The sequence below is a fragment of the Rhinolophus sinicus genome, chromosome 15 (assembly GCF_057876585.1).
Source record: "Rhinolophus sinicus isolate RSI-liver-muscle chromosome 15, RSI-T2T, whole genome shotgun sequence".
NCBI classification, from domain to species: domain Eukaryota; kingdom Metazoa; phylum Chordata; class Mammalia; order Chiroptera; family Rhinolophidae; genus Rhinolophus; species Rhinolophus sinicus.
Window position 1 is genome coordinate 16,517,004 of NC_142515.1, and position 4,575 is coordinate 16,521,578.

The 4,575-nt window shown below is 43.3% G+C and overlaps 1 non-coding gene across 1 annotated transcript; it reads right to left on the reverse strand.

Moving 5' to 3' along the window:
* Nucleotides 1-3,975: 3,975 nt before the first annotated feature.
* LOC141572996 (U1 spliceosomal RNA) lies at nt 3,976-4,139 on the reverse strand. The gene has a single exon (XR_012498583.1). It is a non-coding gene; the product is annotated as a U1 spliceosomal RNA (small nuclear RNA).
* Between the last annotated feature and the right edge of the window lie 436 nt (nt 4,140-4,575).

The window sequence follows — 4,575 nt, forward strand, 5'->3', positions numbered from 1 at the left end:
GAAAAATGGGAATAATAGTGGCCACATGATAAGGTTGTTGTCGAGATTAAATGTAAAGTGTTTAGGAGCTTGGTAAAAGGATATAAACTTTCAAATGTAAGATAAATAGGATTGGGGATCTAATGTAAAACATGGTGACTATAGTTGATAATACTGTATTGTATAATTGAAATCTGCTGAGAGTAGAACTTAAATGTTCTCACTGTGGGACTAAAAAAGTAATACTTTTCCTCCTACCTTCTGAGTTCTTCTAGCTGGGCTAGTAATCACATTAACAGAGACAGATTAACAGGGGAAAATCGAATTTTTAATACTTGCACATGGGAAATTTACATATGCATGAAAATTCCAAAGACAGTGAGGCAACACTAGGTAAATGTGATGTTTTGGACAAGGGAGGAGAGGGGAATGGGGTATTAGATTTCAGAAGTGAGAATGGGCAAGTACAGGTAGCTGAGGAAGAGTGGAACAAGCACGCAGACAGATTCTCTCTAGGCAACTCAGAAACAATGGGACGTAGCAGACATCTAGCTAACCGGCCCCAGCCTGAAGCCCTCCTATCTCCCATACTTAATTCAAATTAAGCTAAGGCGGACCATCCTAAGGATGCCTTCCTGAAGCAGATTTTTCTGTCTGAATCTCTTGGGCAGGAAAGGGGGGTGGGTCAAAGGTTCTTTATGAGCCTTTTGTTTCTTAATAAACATTTAAAAGTCAATATTACAAAAAGCAAAACTTTTGGTCCCTTCATCACACACACACACACACACACACACACACACACAAAGGTAAATATGTGTGGTGATGGATGTGTTAATTCACTAGATAGGGGAATCCTTTCACAATGTATGTACATGTCAAATCACCACCATGTACCCTTTAAGTATCTTACAATTTTGTATGTCAATTATACCTCAATAAAGCTGAATTTATTTATTTTTTTTCATTTATATTACTTAGGCCAGTGTCATATGACATATGATTGGGGCTCAGCAAGCTGTCATTAGCTGTTTTTAAGGTTATGATTACTGGACTTCCTACTGGACAATCAGTAATCATAATACACAATCTTCTCTTGAAAGAGGGAGGGGTGCCCTGAGTCAGGATGTCAGTTACCTTCTGTTCGTAAAAGCCCCAGAGTGAAAGGAAATAATTGTAGGAACCATCTGGAAGGCAAACAGGGAAAAAGGGGTACAGTCAGAAGAACACACTGTGGGTAGGACTCACAGAGCTGAGTTTGGATCCTGGTTCCGCCCTTGCCAGCCTAGTGACCTTGGGATTGCTTCATAAGCTCTCTGCCCTCAGTTTCCCCATCCACGGGATAAGGATAACAAATCTTTCCTTCCTGTTGAGAGGCTGAGCACAAGGCTGGCCCGGAGTCAAGTGTCTGTAATCACGACCTGCATCACACAAGGCAGCTCAGAAAACTCTGAATCCATGAGAGCAGGATGCCCAAGAGAGTATAGCCGGGGAGGGGTGAAAGGTGCAGTTTGGGTTGGTTTTTGGAGGTGGAGAATTTGCTGGGGGCGTTCTTAGGGGATTGCTCCCACTCCTTGGAATGTTTCCCTGAGGAACTGGACTTCTGGTGATTTAAACAGTCCCAAAGAAGGCCAGTTAGGATTGAGGAGGGGTAAGGCCTTTTAACGTATGCCTACTTCACTCTCCTCCACTCTCCCCAGGGAAGAGTAAATCAGCATGTCTAAAATGTCTAAGGGAGTGGTATAGGTTGGATTGTGTCCCCCAAAAGAGCTACTGAAGTCCAAACCCAGGCACCTTTAAATGTGACCTCATTAGGAAATAGGGTTTTTGCAGATGTAATCGAGTTTTTACAGTCATTAGGGTGGGGCCCTAAACCAACATCACTGGTGTCTTACAAGAGGAGGCAAATGTAGCTCTCGGTTACGCAGGGAGAACACTGTGTGATGACAGAGGCGGACTGGCATGACACAGGTGCCAGTCACGGAACAGAGGTAAGGAAAGGTTCTACCAGAGTCTCAGACAGCCCTGCCCACACCTGGGTTTCTGGCGTCTGGCCCCAGACTGAGAGAGAAAAACTTTCTCTTCTGTGAAGCCTCCTAGTTCATGGTACTTTCTAACTGTCAGTCCCCGGAAAATAATACGGGGAAGAAGGTGCTGGGGGAGAGAGGGAAGTTAAAGGATTTGTTCCTTGATCTGAGAGCCCAGGAAGCCAGGTGAGGAATGCACAGCCAGAGGGGCCTCGGGGGCTCCTCACCATGTCCCCCACCCTATAAGCACTTGAGCTCAATTCCAGTGCCAGAGCTAGTACCAAGGAAGGCAAGATATTTGGACCAAGTGAGAGTAGGAGGCAGGGGAGGAGCGTGAGGCCAGGATCCACGGTCCAAGGAGGAAGGATCTGATGCCCATAAACCCCCGCAGCCCCCCCAGTCCTAGCCTCCAGGCACGCCTCCTTTCACACTAAAAGTCTGGCCAGGCTGGAAACCTGGAGTGGTTTTTAGTTCTGCCATTGGTTGGTTTGTAGCAGTTTCATTAAAATCAGACAGATTTGAGTTCGAATCCTGACTATTGCTTAATAGCTGTGTGACACTGGGCAGTTACCTAACTACTGTGTGCTTTCATTTCTTCACCTGCTGAATGAGGTTCATAGGTCATTGTGAACGTCACAATGCTGTGTGTTTGGCACATAGTATGTCTTCAGAATTCATCTGTGAAATGAATAATTTATGTAAGTGCTTAGCACCATGCCTACCAGGTAGGTTCCTCGGGAAGCAGAGTCTGAGACAGAGCTGGGGCTTATTAGAGGCTACTTCTGGGATCAAAACGTGGGGAAGGGCAGGGAAGGGAAGGGAAGCGATGGAAAGGGAAAGGAAAGGAAGGGAAAGGAAAGTAAGCAGGGTTGAGCAGAAAGAGAAATTGGGCCACGAAAAAGTCTCAGTGGAGACTTTAGCCAATCCCATGGAAATTCTGAAGCTGGCATGACCCTTTGGACCTGGCACAATGGCTCTTAGCATTTCCACGTCTACATCCTCCCAGGTTCAAGTCTCATAGAAAAGTGAGTGTGCCTCTCCCAGTCGTCCTCATAAAATCCTTATTACATTTCTTTGGCTCTGACTGGGTCAGGTACCAATGTATGGCCAGAAAACGTGATAATCTCATTGGTTGAGCCAGAGTCACATCCTCACCTCTGGTGCCAGATGTGACACCAACTCCACCTGAAGCATGCATATTGAAAATTGGAGAATCTGTGGCTCCCCTCGTGGAAAATCTAAGTGTGCCAGAAACGAGTGGATGCCAGACAGTGAATGCCCAACAAATGTCTATCCTCACCCGAGAAAGATGTTAACACACAAACAGCCTCTGGTATGGCAGGTGCATAGATAGGTACACAAAGGATGTGATGGTGTGGAAGGCAGTGTGCTTTTCAGGGTATCTCACAAAGAGGAAGGTATTCAAGAAATGTTTGCTGAAAAAGTTAAATATGCCAAGTAACCAGTGGGGGAAGCATCCATTCCGTGATCCTCAAGCTCACCTTTAACCCTTAGCCTTCAGAGGCTTCGGAGATGTTGGATTATTCTTTTTCTTGATCTAGATGCTGGTTTCATGGATGTAGTCACTTTGCAGAAATTCAACAACCTATACATTTATGATTTGTGTCTCTTTCTTCACGTATGTTATACTTTAATGAAAAGTTTCCTAAAAAGTAAAAGAAACAGAAAGAAAAAAGAAATCTCACATAGTCTAAGGCATAGATAATGACTGTATTCTTACTTCATGTTCTAGGCTTTTCCTTCTGTCCATAATCTTGGACAAATTACAACTTCTCCATTGCTGAGTGTTCACTGCCTGAAGAACTACTTCATGAAGGCTGATTTTTATGATAATTGAGTGTTCCTACAACCTCCCCACTGCCAACAATTACGATTTAGGCTTTTTAGGGTGTGTTATGAAGATCATTACTAAAGCAACAGTTTCTGTTTGTTTGTTTGTTTGTTCTCTAACATGGGGAGAGCGTGAACGCAGTCCCCCACTACCACAAATTATGCAGTCGAGTTTCCCACATTTGGGGAAATCGCAGGGGTCAGTGTATCTGGAGTGCAATGGATAAGCCTCGCCCTGGGAAAACCACCTTCGTGATCATGGTATCTCTCCTGCCAGTGAAGTATACAAGCAACAGTTTTGTGAATGTGTGTTTCACAGTAAGCTTCAAGGATTCAGATAACTATCTAATTGTTTTGTTTTTGCCGAACTGGTTGAAAATAAGTGGTAGACACCATGATAGTTCACCCCTAAATAGCAAGTAGTGCCAAAGAACAAAGATACTCTCTTCTATAACCACAATATCATACCCAAGAAATTTAACATTGATACAATAATGTGTAATTTTCTGTTCATGCAAATTTTCCCAATTGCCTCAATAATGTCCTTTATATTTGCTTTTTTATTTAAATCTAAGATCCAAATTGTATGCTTTAAATTTGCTTTCTTCTTTAGTCTGCTTTATCCTGGAATAGTTTCCACACTGTTTTTTGTCATTTATGACATTGATATTTTTGAAGAGTCCAGGTAAATTGATTTATAGAATTCACATTCTATATTCTG